Source organism: Dipodomys ordii, unplaced genomic scaffold, assembly GCF_000151885.1.
Source record: "Dipodomys ordii isolate 6190 unplaced genomic scaffold, Dord_2.0 Scaffold17, whole genome shotgun sequence".
NCBI lineage: Eukaryota > Metazoa > Chordata > Mammalia > Rodentia > Heteromyidae > Dipodomys > Dipodomys ordii.
Window position 1 is genome coordinate 4,947,134 of NW_012267233.1, and position 18,518 is coordinate 4,965,651.

Here is an 18,518-nt window from a genome sequence, read left to right on the forward strand (position 1 = left end):
TTGCATGATTTCAAATACCATATAAGATACTGAAGGAGCTAGGCACCAGTGGTTCATACTTGTAATCCTAGGAGGTTGAGATCCTCAGGAGGCTGAGATCTGAGGATCTGCCAGCAAGAGCAGAAAAGTCACTGAGGCTCTTATTTCCAGTTACCCAGTAGGAATCCAACAGTGGAGCTGTGCCCAACCTTGAGTGAAAAAGCCAAGCAAAAAATTTGAAGTACTCCCACCCTAAAAAAAAAGTACATGAAGGAATTTTTATGTTTTCAGAATATATTTGACACTGAAAATATGTATTGGAAGAAACATATATCTCGAAATCCATTACAATTTTGTGTGTGTGTGTGTGTGTGTGTATGCGCTAGTCCTGGGGTTTGAACTCAGGTACTGAGCACTATTCTTAAGCTTTTATTGCTTAAGGCTAGTGCTCTAACACTTTGAGCCACAGTTCCACTTCCAGCAATTTTTATTTTTTAGTGGTTAGTTGGAGATAAGGGTTTCATAGGCTTTTCTGCTTAGGCTGGCTTGCAATCACTATCCTCAGATCTCAGCCTCCTGAGTAGCTAGGATTACAGGCCTGGACCACCAGTGCCTTAACCATTGAAAATTTAAAATAGCATCTATATTAATAGAGTAGCCATTGTGCCTTTTCCCCCCATATCTTAGAGAAAAATTCTCAAATTCTTTTTCCCAATGCCAACTTCAAAAGACTTTCTCTTCTGATTTCTGAGTCTTCATTTTTGCTACCTGCATAGCTTCATCAAAATTGACCTGAATCTTATTTTAATATGTATTCCTAGCCCTTGAAGGCAAAACTCTCTGATCAAGGGAGGAAATTTTCACAGTACTATTTTTAATCACTTTTCTAAGAATTGACCCTTAAGTGTGAGAGTCACTGACAGAAATATTTGTAACAGCCATCAATTTTCTTAACATCTTTCTTCAGCTGTTCTGAGCTGTATTCTGGAGTACACATATCCAATGCCTATCTATTTACCACAAACCATTTCCTTGTAATTCTCTTTAAATTGTGCAGGGCAAAAGGGCATACCTGTTTAGGCAATATGTTGATGTGTTTTGATGTAGAAGATGAAAAGGCTGATAACAATCATTGTAATGAAGTTTATTTTGATCCTCACCTGCTTCCTTTTCACCAAGTAATAGCTATTCGGGTTACTCAATTACTCTCAGGTTTGTTTCAATGATAAAGAGATTTTTCTCCTTATACTTGTACCAGGTTTAATTTTTGAGTATTTTATGAATAGTTTAAGCTGAATAAATCAGCAGCTTCTCTTATGACAGAATTATTTGAGAAGAAATTTTCTATTAACATTCAGAAATGAAATAAATCTTACCTCTTACCTCATTCTACCCATTTTTTAATACGTTGAGAAACATCAGCATTGCTTATATGCATTCTCAGAAGTATTTATCTAGATAACTCTTTGTCTCCCAAGACAAGACAAAGAAATTATCAACTTCTCAAAGCACTTTATAAAACCTGGCTTCAAACTGACCTGAGAGTCATACAGTGTGTGTGTGTGTGTGTGTGTGTGTGTGTGTGTGTGTGTGTGTGTGTGTATGGTTTTGCAAGGCAAGAAGGGACTAACGTTTGTTTATATATTTTATTTGTTTGTTTATCTAACCAGCACACACATTTTTCAAACCATTTGGGTTTGGCATCTCCCACAATATATCTAGCCAAACATTTTCCCCTTAATTTTTATAACCAAAGAAATTTTCAGGGAAATTTAATACACATGTTTCTGATTCATTCCATATTCAGTAACATTTGAGAGAAAGGTATTTTATTCCAAGACCTTTGAAAGAGGTTTTTTGTTTGTTTTTGTTATTTTAAATATCTGCAGTTCCTTAAGATGCAGGTAAATGAAATGAGTGGAAGTAACAGAAGCTTAAGGTGGTAAATTCAGACACAGTGAGAATGACCCAAAATGCAATTGGACACACAAACCTAACAGGCCCCCAGGTTTTCTTCGAGGTTCTGAGAAGTTGAAGTATCCTGTTTGACTTCATATTTCTACTGTGGTCAAACCAAGATCAGTTTAACAGGGAGGAGAGTAGTTCCATTTACTTAGAAACTCCACTGCAAATGGTTGAATACTCAAAATATATTAGACATCATTGCTGAAGTCCGAGGGGAAAAGAGAAGAGAGATGAATAAGGCATTCCAATTTAGAAGGTAAAATAAAACCCAAGGATATAATACCAACATTTTACTTTAAGACAGAGTATCTAGTTCTCTGTGTATTCACAGTAATAACCTTGACCCAAATCTTTATACATATAAATGTGAACATGTACACAGACAAACACATACTTGGAATTGTAATTGTGACCTTAATTTCTAAAGTTAAATATTCATTTTGTTTTAATCAAAAATCATCTTTTACCTAGTATAATATTTGAAGAATTTTAAGCATAATACATACTTATAGATATATAATAGATACATATAATTTTAATAATAACAACCAAGTGAATAAATAACTAAAATGTAATTCATTTTCATGCTTGCTTTGTAGGCTGATTTTCAGAACTCTAAACATACTGCTGACACATGAAACTGGAGAGATAAATTGGAATAGTCCAGAATGACTTATTTTCCTTATTATATTTTTATTATAGTCAAGTTGTACAAAGCAGTTGTCATTTAACAAAGCAGTTTATGAAGACAGTGCATCTTGATCAATGTCACCCTTTGCATCATTCTACCCATTGCTCCCTACTCCCTACTCACACAGTCCCTCCATCTTCTTAATGTTGTGGGATATACAATGAATTCTTGACTGTGTTCTCCTCCTCTTCTCCCCTTCAGTTGTCTACCCTTTTGCTCTGGAGTCTGTTCTGTCCCTTTCAAGTACCTGCTTCCTGATAATTACTTTGTTGAACTTTGACTCTGCTTTTCCAAAGAGTTATTCTATTTGCGTTTTCCCTTGAATCTACCATATTTCACTTGATACATTTGTATGCACTTGCACACCACACAACGTATTTAGTTACTGGGCCAGACTTACTCAATATATCTTTTCTAGGTCTTTTCCATTTTTTATACATAGTTCAACAAAGTGGACTTGAAACTAAATGCTTGGACAGTACCAGAGAGAACATGGTGTCATTGCTATATTTGGTACAACAAAAGCTTGTGTAATGGAATGATTTATTGTACAGCACTAATCAAAGTACCATTCACCTTCACACCATTGTGTACCAGTTCATATTCATTAGAGTGAAACCACATGAGAACTTAATTTTACACACAAAACAAAAAAGTCTACAGACTTTCTGGTTCCTTGGTCTACAATGATGTTCATTTTGAGACATTCTAAAATAGGTCTTTTTTATTTACATATGATACATTTTATCAAACCAATTAAAAAATAAAAGTCATGAAACAACTTCTGCAGGATAAGTCAGATTCTATTTTTGAAAGATAACTTTCCTATCTCCCATCCTGTATGATCTCTAGTCATGTGGCCTTACCCTTTCTCATCAAGAACTGTAGTCTATTTCTCTACTCCTTTCAATCTGGAGGGCCTTGTAACTGCTCTGACCAACAGGGTTGAAATATGATCATACGCAAGGTGTGTGATTTTTCCCTAAGATGAAATACTTTATGAAACCCAAGACACATGGACAGGCTGTAGATGGGAAGATTTCCCCTTTTTTTGGTAACACCAAGAAGTGCCAATATGCCCGACAGTCCTGAAAGTCCACCTCCCAGCTTCCACCGACCTCATGAGGATGAAAGATACACCGTGAAATCAATCTCATCCCAAGCTCCTCATCTCCAAACCTTGAAGAAAGTATTATGGTTATTTTAACCACTGAGTTTTGCAGTGGTTTGTTACCAAATAATCAACCACAGAGACAGCAAGTGTTAGAGAGCTTTTTGCTCTTTAAACCAAACTAATGTATAAAAAGTAAATATTAAAGGATATAAATTACAAGATCAATGAACCCAAGAAGTTTACAATGCAGTGAGCACCTAAAAAGCATGTGACCACATGAGACCAATAAGGAAACAAAGGAAGACCCACAGATAATAAAATAGTCTTAGCAGATGCCCCTCAGTAGATGAATGGATCAAGAAACTGTGGTATATATACATACACAATGGAATTCTATGCCTCCATCAGAAAGAATGACATTGCCCCATTTGTTAGGAAATGGAAAGACTTGGAAAAAATTATATTACGTTAAGTAAACCAGGCCCAAAGAAACATAGGTCGTCCCATGGTTTCCCTTATTTGCAATATTTAGTATATGTCTGAGTCAAGCAGAAACGGTCAGATAGTTGATGTTAGGCGAAATGAACCCCAAGATAAGGATTCAAATGCGATTGTTTCTAACATATTTATAAGATGATTTCTTTGTTGCTTTGTATGTCCCTCCCCCACGGTCTAACCCCTGTTTTCACTGTATTTGATGTTGGTATACTTTATGGAGGGGAAGGGAAAAAACACATTGTTTAAATAGGGATACAGGTGGACCCATTGCAACAATTAAATGTACAAGACATGCTGAAAATCGAACTTTACAACTTTGGGTGGGGGGGGTGCACCGAGGGAGGGGGAGAGGAGATGGGAAGGGATGGGAAGGGGAAACAAAGGACAATGCTTGATAAGAAATGTACTTATTACCTTGCCCATGTAATTGTAACCCCTCTGTGCGGTATTTTCACAGTAAAAATAAATAAAAGCAAACAACAGTATCACCAGAAATTTCTGGAATGAAAGAAAAAAATGGTCCTTTCCGAACAACAGCCAAATGAGGCTTCTCATGCATGAGTAAACTGCATCTTCAAAGAGGTCAGATAAGAAGGTTTTTGAGAGAGAAAAGAGGGAGGGAGGGGAAAGGATGGAAGGAAGCTGGAGAAGAGGGGAGAGGGAAGGATCTATATGGGACCTTTTTATTTTTTTGTCGATCTTGGGCTTTAACTCTGGGCCTTGGCGCTTTCCCTCAGCTCTTCAGCTCAAGGCACTTGAGCCACAGTGCCACTTCCAGTTTTCTAAGCGGTTTACTGGAGATAAAAGAGTCTCATGGACTTTCCTGCTCTAGCAGTCTTTGAACTCCAATCCTCAGATCTCAGCCTCCTGAGTAGCGAGGATTACAGGTGTGAGCCACTGGTGCCTGGCTTGTATGGAACCATTAAAAAAAAAAAAAAACTCTGGAATTAAGGGGCAATTGGGACTTGGAATATGTGTATTTTGAGACTTTTTTTAATTTTAGGTAGAATAATCACAATTATATGAAACACGAGCACACACACACACACACACACAGAGTTCAAACCTAAGGAGCTATGTAGTTTTATATGTATGTTTATTATAAAACCTAAGAAATCATATTACTACTTTGGATGTGGGTTTGATTTGATAAAATATATAGAATAAATAAGTAAATAAATATCATACACAGTTTACCAAACAACTACATTTGTGTTTATCACCAATGAGGGCATCAACCAAGACAAATGTCACCAATTAATGACCAGTCCTGGGAAACTTTGTTCCCCTTAACAAGACCATTAGTTCTGGCCAGCCACTAATCTGAGAAGCAGATCATCCTACTGACATCTACAAATGACATTTTAGTCATTTATGTTGCTAATATTAGAGATTTGAGAAAGATTAGGGAAGCATCACTGGATTTATTCAGCTTGACAATTTTAGTCTAGCTGTCACTCAAGACTTCTGCCATTCAGTATTGCATCCTTTCTCAAGAAAACCCTCAAAGTTTCTGTTAAAATGTCTAGAATACAGAAGAAAACAGTGATGGTAATGTCAGAATGGAATTCAAAGACCTGGGCTAAATTCTTCTGCTTTGTGAGAGATATTGAGAAAATAAGTTGCTGTTTCTAAGTATCAGTACTCTGTTCTAAGCATGAGGATTTATTTGTTCAGTCATTGAAGAGGCAATATGATGCATTAATGTGCTAATGATGCATAAATGAACAAAATTACCCATTACTGATGCCCTTACCGAGAATATGTAAGTATAAAAATAATAATTGTAACTTAAAACCAACATGATCTGATATTCATATGAAAAAATTATCTTGACTACCCTGCTGAAATTTTCAAGCAATCAGATTTGATTCAAAGAGGCAAGAATAAACAAAGAGACAATTCAGTGATGACTGTGATTGTCTAGAGACAGATGACGGTGACCTGGACTACAGTAGTGATGGAACAAATGTGGGAAAGTAACTAAATTCTGGAAATATTCTAAATACTAAATATACAGCCAACAGGGATTCCTGATGAATTGATTATAACATGAGAAGCAAAGAAAAGAGATAAAGAGTTTCAAAGTTTGAGACCTGAGTGATCAAAAAAATGTTATTTATTTGGCGAATACAAAGGCTTGAACTCAGGGCCTTTTATTCAGCTTTTTCACTCTAGCAAAGCCTTTTTGCTAGTTAATTGGAGCTTGAGTCTCAAGGATTTTTCTGCTCAAGCTATCTCGGAACTGTGATCCTCATATCTCAGCCTCCAGAGTAGAAGTAACCCACAGACACCCAGAAAAAGATGGAATTATTGCCAACTAAGATGCTGATATAGAAAACTCTGGGTAGAAGAATTATGGGGGTAATTACACATTATTTTTAGATAATTGGAAATCAGAAAGCCTAGTGAAGATACTGCAGAGGAGATTGAGTATACAGTCTAGAACTTTGTCTGGCTGATGATATTAATATGGTAATTGTCAGCATATAGATAGAACCTATTTCTTATAGTTGCATCTTGTAATACCTCAAAAAGAGCTAACCCCTGCTAAAACCAACATTTTCTGAGTACAATCTGCTTGATTTTGTTCCATTTGTTCCATTTCAGAAAACTTCTTGAAAACTATAGAGGGTGCACATTCAGCTAGACAACTGTAATAACAGCAGCAGGAATCCAATCTTATAAAAGATAACAAAAACAAATTTAAGTGACTAAAACCATGTTATAGGTAGAAGACTGCATAAATTTGCCTAAAAATGTTGTTTCAAGCATTTGTTTTGAAGTTCATTTCAAATATTTTAGCTTGTTCTAATGTAGTTTCTAGTTCCTCCTTACAAAGCTCCTAAAAATGTCATAAGAAGCCATGCCTTTAAAAAGAAGTATGGAGTTGATATTTCTCCTGGTGTTTTCCAGTTTCTAAAAATCTAAGTTGCTGGTCTTCTTTTCTCTTCAATAGACACAGAGACTGTCTTTGCCATATGCTGACCTTCTTTCAGTTCAGAGATCTCGTAGCTTTGTCTGGTATCGATATCAAGTTCACTCTTGTGTAACAACATAAATGAGACTTCCATCTCAGCAAAAAGCCAGGTATGATGGCACACATGATACCAGCTAAGTAAGGGCACTTTAGTCTGAGTCTGTCTCTAAGAAAGAAACTATATCTGAAAAGTAACTAGAGCCAAAAAGGGCCAGAAGCACAACTCAAGTGATAAAGCACTGTCCTAGCAGGTTCATGGACCTGAGTTCATAACACAGTTCCAGAAAAAATAAAATATTTTAGAGTGACGTCAAACAGCATTTTGTCAGTGCCTTAATTTGCTAATGTTAGGAAAAGATGGAGTAGAAAAGGAGAGAAAGAAGGAAGAGATCTTAACAGACCAGAACAAGCTTTCATTTTAGCTACAGAGAGACTTCATATAACACCTAGGAGGGTTTGTGGTTTGTTAAGGTCTCTGCCTTCTTTCTCTCCTTTTGTCCACTTGCTTTCCCTAACAGTTTAGTCTAAGAAGAAGATATACTCAGGTCCTTTGGTAATTTCTTTTATAAATGTTTTCACCAATGAATTAAAAATAAAAGAGTTCAAGGAACTGAACTGGGAATGTAGAGATTTACCTCCAATGCACGAGGCCCTGGGTTTAATCCCCAGGACTGTAAAAATATAATAGTAATAGTAAATAAATAAAATAACACCCTTCAGAGAAACTATTCAGTCAAGTTATATTACATATTTAGCAACCAATTATGCAGAAAGTCATGTTAATACAGAAAAATGACTTCTAATCCGGAAAGAATTTTCCTGTCTGAATTTTATTTCATTAGATTCCAAACTTCCTATGCTAGTCAAACAATTATGTTACAATACAAGTCATGGTCATGATGGACTTTACAGTAAAAATCACTGTAATTTCTCTCTATGATCATCTTTTTCTTCTCATGTATTCGGTGATGCCTTGTTACAGGTCTGCATAGTTCTCAGATGTTTTTATTGCACTCCAAGAGAAAAGGATATGCTCTATATGTGACTTTTATTCAAAAACAATGTATTGGCAAAAATAGAATGGGAAAGAAAAGCAGCATAAGAGAAATGATGATAGAAGTTCACTTACTATTGTAAAATGGTAGGCTAGACCCAGTGTCTGAGGGAAAGGAACTGCAGAGTTGGGGCTTTCATTTATGTAATAGCAATTTTATTTATTAGGACACGGCATAACTAAACAATCCACACATTAAGAAATCTGTTTCAGGGCTGGGAAGGTGGCTCAGTGGTAAAGCGCTTGCCTTGCATGCATGAGGCCTTGGGTTTGATTCCTCAGCACCACATGAGCAGAAAAGGCCAGAAGTGGTATTATGGCTCAGCTAGCCTTGAGCTGAAGAGCTGAGGGATGGCTAGCAACCAGGCCCAGGGTTCAGGCCCCATGACCAACAACAAGAAATAAAGAAATAAATAGAAATCTATTTCACATTAATGTAATATAATACCTGTTCCTTTTTTATTATATCTGTTCCCAGCATTTTATGATGTCATCAGGATGAAATACTCCAGGGAAATTGGCTCTACCAGTTGTTCAGCTTCCAGTTGTTCACCATCTAGAGGGCAAGTACTGAGTAAATGATGGGTCTGAATTTCACAGTCATGGGCTCCATTATGCAAAACTGGAATTTCCAACTCAGCAGTGGGAAGCTTATCATGCCTAAGGTACCTTGAGATGCTTCAAACTGTTTCTTTTTTTAAAAAATGTATTTTTATTGTATTTTCATATCTGTATATCAAACCCTTACTGTTAGCTCTCCCTCCCTCTAATAATTCTCTTGTTCAGTTTGTTTTACATTCTTGTCATTCATTATTTTTCCATGTATGTTGATTGTTTAAAGGAAGTTTCAACATGGTATTTCATATATGCATCTATTACATTAATCAGGTTTATTAACACCATTGATTATTCTTTTACCTTTCCCTCGCTTTCTATTATTAAGTTTTCAGGGAATTTCATTATGACATCTTGTTACTAGGTGCAAGGCATGAACTTATATGTATTTATGTATATGTTTACCTTTTAGGTCTAATGTCCTTTTGTGAGAGAACACTTGACCTTTACTCTTCTGAACTTGGTTTATTTCACTTAGCATAATATTTTCCAGTTTTATCCATTGCTCTGCAAATGTGGTAATTTCATTCTTCTCATGGAAGAATAATAATGTTCTGTATATATGCTACTCTTCTTAATCCATTCATCAGTTATAGGGCATCTAGCTCATTTCCATAGCTTGGCTATTATGAATAATGCTGCAATAAACAAGGGAATTGTTAACAAGTCAGTTAATTTGGGAGTCACACATTCAAACAGGTGTGAGACTAAACCAGAATCTCAAGAGTTCCTGCATAGTTTTTCTTATGAAACTAACAAAAAAAGCCAGGCTGAAGTGGTGGTTCAAGTGATGGAGTACCAACCGTGAGCAAATTGTACATGATACTCAGATGTATTTTTAGTCCATTTAAAAAGAAAAGAAGAAAAGCAAGCTGTCATTAAATTATTATAAGAATATAGATAATAGCCAAAGGATAGCTGTGATTTGCTAGAATAACATGACTGGCATTTTTTTGTTAAATCAGAGATGATCACATCAGGATGGCAGTCACCAAAGATTTCATTCGAAAGCAAGGGGAAAATAATCTCATTCCAGAACATCTTTCTAGGCATATGTGGCAGGAAGTGACTCTTTATTTAGTCTGAGTCCTCTTAAGTTCTATTTGACTCTAATCTCAATACATGTAATATTGCAGGCCTCGCTTTCTCCACAAGCTCATCCACAAAAGGAAATGCAAGAGGAAGGAAATTTCTTTCCCAACATGTCTTTTACTCTTCTTGGAATTAAAATCTTTTCCCTCACAACTTGAAGAGCTAAAGGAAAATGGCAGAAATAAAAATTACCTTACTTTAAAAAGTATCAAAGGATTCTGTTTCCAGATAAGATACTGAAAGCACATTCTATTCTAATTTCCATCAACTGCAGGTAATAAAATGATCTTGGGCCAGGCACTAGTGGCTCACGCCTGTAATCCTAGCTACACAGGAAGCTGAGATCTGAGGATCACGGTTCGAAGCCAGCCCAGTCAGGAAAGTCCAATACACTCTTATCTCCAATTAAACACAGAAAAAGCAGGAAGTCGTGCTGTGGCTTAATTGGTAGAGTGCTAGCTTTGAGCAAAAGAAACTTACAGACAGCACCCAAGCCCAGAGTTCAGGGCCCAGGACTGGCAAAAAAAAAAAAAAAAAAAATGACACATGAGGTAGATTGGGGAAGTACCAGAATTTACAGTGTCACCTAACCAAAGATGAGATTAGATTTTCCTTCTCTGCTATCACTCAGCTGGGACACAAGCTGCATGAACCCCTGAAGTGGTGTCAATGTAAGAGTTTAGCTGATGCAGAAGCCCAATACTTTGGTTTCAGGGAGCCGAAAAGGGTCTTCTAAGACTTAGGACCATTTTAGAGGAAAAGTTTCCCCATAGGGTGATGCATAAGTTAAGGAGCTTCTCTTCCACCACTCCTAGCCAACATTATTCTGGAAAGTCAGATAACATACTAAGGCAAAACACAAAAGAGGCTCCTAGATTATAAGTGAAAAACCTATTTTGCCCTGTTCATTCAAAAAATTAAATAAAATAAGAGGCTGGGTAAGTTGTTGGGAAATTTCTTATTCACTCTTTTTACTTTCTGGTAATAGACAATAGCTTGCCAATAACTTTTAGCCAGACTGGATTTTCCCACCAGACATGCATTAAATTGTCTAGCCGAGATGTGTCTCTTAATCATACTGAGCACATTACTGAAGGTGTACTCCAAGAATTACAGAAGAACTTCCAAAATATTTGCCAGAATAAGAACTGCCAAAAAAAAAAAAAAGGAAAAAAGACACTCAGGGAAGGCAGACTGTTATTCTGGGGAAACATAATTGCCAAACCAAACTCCGTCAATTATAAGATAACATACGGGTTTGTGAGGATTTCCTTTCATACCAAGGGACTAAGGCACTTACCTATTGCTCATTTAAATACGTCACACTGAATAACATTTTGTTGTGAAACACAGTTCTTCATTTCTCTTGCTCAATCCTAACTTCAAAGTTTTTACCATTACAAAAATTGCAAAACTGTGCCTCTTTCTATGCGTACTGAGACTAACTAAAAGTGAAAATTGAGCTTAAAGAGAAAGCATAAGAAAACCTGTTGGTCATATATATGGGTTAGGTTCAAAAAATGTAGCCAGGAGGAAAGGAATAATAGGAGAAAAACAAAGGAGTGGGTAATAATGTTTGACAAGAAAAGTGCTCATTACCTTACTTATGTAACTGTAACCCCCCTGTACAGCATCTTTACAATAAAATTAAAAATATATATCCAGGAATATAATTTCTTTACTGAAATAACACTAAGTTTACATGCAGATATGAATATATTTGTTTTTATTCATTTGTTCTCAAGATGAAAATAATAAACCTAGGAAAAATATAATAAAAACATTGGAGTTTGTATTCTTGTATTCTCGATATATATAATAGATATTTAAATAATATATATTAAATTGAATTTTTAAAAATGCTATTTGTAAACAGGCAGGTAGAAAATATCAACCCTCAAAAAAGAAAATTCTTTGGCTTAGAGAAGAAACATTAGTGAGAATGTAGTCACAAAGGAAGTCGGCCCAGAAACAGAGGACCTCAGCCAGCTCATGTGGTTCTTTTTTCCTAAGTGTATTGAATCTCACTTCAGTGGAGAGTCCAATTTTATCTCCAAAAGGCATTCAGACAGTCTAGTGCTCAACCCCCTCCTCTGCTCTGCTGCTACAGATAAAACAATGGCTAAGATGTAGGTAATTGTGCATGAGAGAATATTCACAAGTCACAGGATGTTACTACAAACATGTTATAGAATGATGATGCCAATACAAAATGGCATTGTTTTCTTTCCATGTGTTTTATTGTAAAAATACTGTACAGAGGGGTTACAGTTACATGAGTAGGATGAATACACTTCCTATCGAGCATTGTTACCTCATCCCTTGTTTTTCCCCTACCATCCCTTCCTTCACCACCTCCCCAACTCCTCCCTCCCCCCCTCAAAATTGTAAAGTTTTTTTTCAACATAGTGTCTTGTACATCTCATTGTTACAATGGGTCAACCTGTATCCTTATTTAAGCATTTTGTTACATCCCTTCCCCTCCCCAAATTATAAAAATGTATATACAAGATGCAGGGCACCAGAATCAGATACAGTGAAAATAGGGGTTATACCTACATACAAAACAAACCATACATACAAAAGAAACCTACATAGAAAAGAAACCAGAGAATCACATAGTGCATTATAAGTACCTTAGAAACAATAGCAAGAAAGAAAAAGCCACTGTGTCCCTGTCTTGGGGTTCATTTCTCTTAACATCATCTTATCTGGTCATATGTACATAGCTTTTGACTTTTTTTGTTTGTCCTAGACATGTACTAGTTTTTGCAAATAAGGGCAACCATGAGACCTATGTTTCTTTGGGCCTGGCTTACTTCTTACTTAATATAATTTTTTCCAAGCCTTTCCATTTCCTAAAAAATGGGGCAATGTCATTCTTTCTGATGGAGGCATAGAATGAAGGTAGTTGGATGTCTATTGGAGGTTTAAAAATCTCCAGGAGCATTAAGGTGTGTTTTTGAAAGTAATTTCCTAGTTGAATTAGTTTGAAGGAGCACATGAAAGTAACTATTAGTGTATGTAAGCAGTAATTGGTGGGTGAGAAAAATGCCAAAATCCAAAGTGTCACCTAACTAAGGATGCTAGTGAATTCACATCATTAGGAAAAATAAATGCATACATTAAGTACATAATATTTATGTATACGTGAAAATGTACCTTCCTATGGGAAAAAGAGATGGGCAATAAGAAGAATTACTACTACCCACTTTGGACACCTGTATAACCATTAATATCTTCCATGAAAGGGGAAGTAATGAGCCCTACATTTTATCCCTCTTGAACTGTGAGTTCTTCAGGGTATTTTAGATTGGTAAGTAATTGAATAGGTTAAAAAATTAAACATAAGAGTAATATATCAGGTAACATAATTAGTTCATGAAATACAAAAATAACATCAATCAGCATGGTACAAATATAAAATCCCATTTATTTGAGGGAGTTAAAAAAACTTTCAACTGTTTAATATTCTATATTTTGCAAATTTGAAGACAAGAATGGAGGGATTCATTTGCTGTAGGAAATGTACTCATAGGCCCATTCCTTTGGGGCATTTTACTAAGTTTCAGACATCCAAAACATTGTATACCAATTATATGAAGCACTATACATTGTCTTGATTTATTTTGTTTTGATCTTAAAAACAGCCCAGAGGCATAGTTCACATTGACCCACTTCCACAAGTAAATAAGTGGAGCTTCATGGAGACAGCATGACTGATGAGCTTGTCTAATGCTCAGGAGCCACCTGAAGAGCCACATGAGGATTCTGGAGCATATCTAGGCAGTTCATCCAACCTGGCACCCGGTGGGCTCCAGGAGATATGGTAACTTTATATTCCGGTTTGCTCCAGACAATCCAGCTACAACCCATGATCTGGGATGTTTCCCTGTTCCTTTGAAAACTTTAATTATTCTGTGTTTAAGTTAACATACATTTGCAATATGAGGGAGTTTTCCTCACTATGAAACATGCACACAGTGCACTTTTTAACATATTCACCTCGTCCACTGTATACTCATCTCTCCCCTCCCTTCTCCCTGCTTTTCCAAACAGCATTTGGTAGATTTCATTATGTGTGTATATAAACATATATATATATATACATGTGCGTATATATATATAACATCCTTTGAAACTTTCACCCTCAATATCCCCTCCTTTTCCCTCTTACTGAGCCCCTCCTAGACATTCTCCCTTTTATATTCATGCCCTGAATCATTTTGTGTCTGTAATCCATAAATGGGAGAGAACATGTGATATTTGGCTTTTGAAGCTTAGCTTGCTATGTTCAACTAAGATAGTTCTTCAGTTCCACTTCTTGTAAATGAGATAATTTCTATGTGCACATATGCAGACACTACCCACACACATAACCACACAGACATACATAGGATAGTGTGTGTGTGTGTGTTTGTGTGTGTGTGTGTGTGTATAAGAGAGAGAGAGAACCAGAGAGAGAGAGAGAGATTCTACCTTTGGAACAATGCTGACAAAAGGACAGACATATCTTTTTTTTGTCTCTCTTCATAACTTTTTTCTTATTTTCTCCCTAAGGCATTTTTATTTATTTTTAACATATATATATATATATATATATATATATATATTGGTTTTTGTGTCAAAGTCATGCATTTTCATCAGATGAGCTGAGGGTAACCAGTATTGTATTCACATCTCCTTTCGCTTTTTACAATGATATGCATGAATATATGTATATATATTATATATTGTTATATATTATTTATATTGTTAATATATTATTATATATTACATATGGTTTCTCATAAACATAACAACACAAATATTTACCTAGCACAACTCTTTAACCTATGGTAAACTTTTACATTATTTAGTGATTTATTTCAGATGACACACCTTCTACCAAGATGGTCTATGGAATGAGGTTTCGGCTTGTTGTACATACACTTAGAGCCTACACAAGGCACAAAGCTAAAGTAAAGAAGTACGATGCTAAGAAAGTAGTCCATAACGCATATGCTAATTAGTATAATTTAGCTACACCATGATACATTGGTACATCAAAACCTCATGGTGTCCATTATAAACAGATATGATTTTTTGACAATTAAAATAATGAATAACTGAAAACAAACCAGGCAAGAAGGTCATATTTTCCCAAATCTCTCAATGGTGGCTCACATCAAGCTCAGCTACATTTCTCCACAGTTAACTGTCACCAGCCTTGAGACTGATTATGGCCTCCTGTCAAAAACAAAGGGCATTTTTGTCTTCTTATACTGTTTGAGAACAGAGCTCCCATGTGAATTTGGTGGTAGCCCTCAATCCATTCTTCCCAGCCCTCTGTATATACAAAGGTTCTGCTTCCTGGTCCCTGTGGCACTTTTGTGAAGCTGAGGCCTCTCTGAGTGAGTGACTCAGAATATTACAGCAGTCCCAAAACCAAAGCCCTGAGTATCTCTGTCCCAACTGCTGAGCAGACAGCCTGTAGCCAGGTTCCTCAGGAATCTGCTCTTCTGTCTCAAATAAATGAAAGGGAAGAGTGAAAGTTTTACAACAGGGCTAGATCAAGGAAACCGTGAAATAAATAAAATCTCTCAATCTGCAGTAAGATTCCTGTTACTTCTTCTCTAGTGGAATTCCAATGCCCTTGGCCCTAGTCTAGAAACAGAATGTTGGGAGGAATGTGATGCAGCAGGAAAAAAAAAGACAACTCAAGAGACTGGACTGTTATTCTAGTTCTGGTCCGTGACCTTAGGCAGGCTATGCTCAGATGTTCAGGAGCTTCTCTATCAAACAAAGGTGGACTCTACTTTAAGAGCTTCCTGCAGCTCAGAAATTGCAAGATTCTCTGGTTTTCGGATCAGCTCATCCTCATTAATATACCACAAGGACTTTTTTCTCCTATCCATGACCACATGCAAGCACCAAGTCATTTGTTGTGTCTCATCCTCACGAGGTGAGGAGCTCCTAGAGGCTAGTATCTCTCTGATTCATCTAAGAAACATGATGTCTGACATGTAATAGGTGCTCAGGAAAAGGAGAAAGAATGGTATACTGAGACAAAGCGTGAGAGAGAAAGGGAGACAGGGTGGAAGAGAGAGAGAACCACTTCTTATTTGCTAACATTTCCACCTAGAAGCACTTTTCCTGCTGCATTATTCCTAAAGGTAAAAAAAAAAAAACCTAGCCAGAGATGGTATCCTACACATCTTCTGTTTCTCAGTATTGCAGCATATTAATTGATGCCATTAATAATTAGTTAACTTGTTAATCAACAAACTTATTGGAAGACATAAAATTAAGTGAAGTAAGCCAGGCCCAAAGAAACATAGGTCCCATGGTTTCCCTTATTTGCAATAACTAGTATATATCTGAGTCGAACAGAAAAGGTCAGATAAGTTGATGTTAAGGAAATGAACCCTAAGATATGTATTCAAATGTTTGTTTTCTTTCATGCGATTGTTTCTAACATATTTATAAGATTATTTCTTTGTTGCTTTGTATGTCCCTCCCCCACAGTATAACCCCTGCTTTCACTGTATTTGATGTTGGTATAATTTGTGGAGGGGAAGGGAAAAAACAAATCGTTTAAATAGGGATACAGGTAGACCCATTGAACAATGAGATGTACAAGTTGTTATGTCGAAAAATGAACTTTACAACTATGGTGGGGGGGAGGAGAATTGGGTGGGGGGGTAGGGGGAGTATGGGAAGGGATGGGAAGGGGAAACAATGGAGGAGGCTACAATGCTTGATAAAAAATGTACTCATTATCTTGCCCATGTAATTATAACCCCTCTGTACAGTACTTTCACAATTTAAAAAAATTACAGAAGAAAAGACTTGAGAAAGTATTGAATCAATAACTTGAATGAGCCACTAAATAATCTTGTGTTCTGAGTGGATTACTGCTGTGTAGCCTTCTGATGAGTAAACGATGAGAGTTAGCATACCAAATTCCCCAAATGAAACACACTTCTCTATAATTAAATATCACAGCTTCATTGTTCCGATAACAAAGCTGAAATATTTTCCACCATCATAATATCCTCAGCAGATAATGTCACTGCAATAGAATGAGGTGACCACATGATAATAGGCTATCCATGCCAAAGTCAAGTTAAACTGTTTATTTTCAAAGCAGATCATTAAACTGACTTTTTTTCCATTACTAAGTGATTGATGCCATTTTAAAGGTGACCAACAAAAATTTCTGTTTAAAAAAAGGGAGGAGGGGCTCTGACAACAGAGTCCGATGGTGAATGATTCAAATACCAAGGGAGATGCCAAAGAGAGCAGCATAGAATTCGTTTTAAAAGCATGAGAGTGCCGGGCGCTGGAGGCTCACGCCTGTAATCCTAGCTACTCAGGAGGCTGGGATCTGAGGATCGCGGTTCAAAGCCAGCCCGGGCAGGAAAGACCGTGAGACTCTTATCTCCAATAAACCACTTGAAAACCGGAAGTGGCGCTGTGGCTGGAGTGGTAGAGCTCTTGCCTTGAGCTGAAGAGCTGGGGGACAGCGCCCAGGCCCAGAGTTCAAGCCCCATGACCGACCAAAAAAAAAAAAAAAAAAAGCACGAGAGGTCACTTCTGATCAAAGTACAAACCAGAAAAGTCATTTCAATGCATCTTCCCACATTCGCAGGAAGATTATGCCTTGTCCTCTTTCCAAAGAGCTGAGACAGTATGACAAATGATGTAGTTAATTGCCTTACTCATATAACTGTAACCCCTCTGTACAGCATCTTTACAATAAAACAAAATTTTTAAAAAGTACTACAATGTGAGGTCTATGCCCATCCAGAAGAGTGATGGGGTGCAGATTGTATGCAGACACTATAAATGTCAGCTGACTGGCAAAGTCCAGGTTTACAGGAAGTATGTCATCTACATTGAACCGACAGGTATAGCAGAAAAAGGCCAAAGGCATCACTGTCCACATGTGCATTCACCACAGCAAGGTGGTTATCTCCAGGCTGAAACTGGACAAAGACCGCAAAAAGATCCTGGAGTGGAAAGCCAAATCCCATCAAGTAGGAAAAGAAAAGGGCAAATACAAGGAAGAAACGATTATTGAGAAGATGCAGGAATGAAGTAATATTATATACAACTTTCATTAAAAAATAAACCTAACCCTGCTTTCCCTGTACTTGATATTGGTGCCCTGACTCTTGTATTTTTCTAAGTGGGGGGAGAGGAAGGGAAATAACAAAATGCTGAAACAAGGATACAGGTTGACACATTGTAACAATGAGATGTACAAATCACTATGCTGAAAACAGACTTTACAACAGGAGAGGAGGTGGGCAGGTGGGGTGGGGAGGGATGGTAGGGGAAAAACAAAGGAGGGGGTAACAATGCTGGATAGAAAATGTATGCATTACCTCACTCATGGAACTGTAACCACTCTGTAAAGTATCTTTACAATAAAATATATATATTGAAAAAACTTTTTAAAAATTCATTTTAAAGTTAACCTTTGTTAAGCTTTCCACCATAGTTTTTTTTTTTTTCTGCAAAGATGCCAGCAGCTGTCAGAGAC

General features: G+C 36.7%; 1 pseudogene; it reads left to right on the forward strand.

Annotated features, from left to right (window-relative positions):
- The first annotated feature begins 1,064 nt into the window (after positions 1-1,064).
- LOC105982705 lies at positions 1,065-18,069 on the forward strand (annotated as a pseudogene).
- The last annotated feature ends 449 nt before the right edge of the window (positions 18,070-18,518 follow it).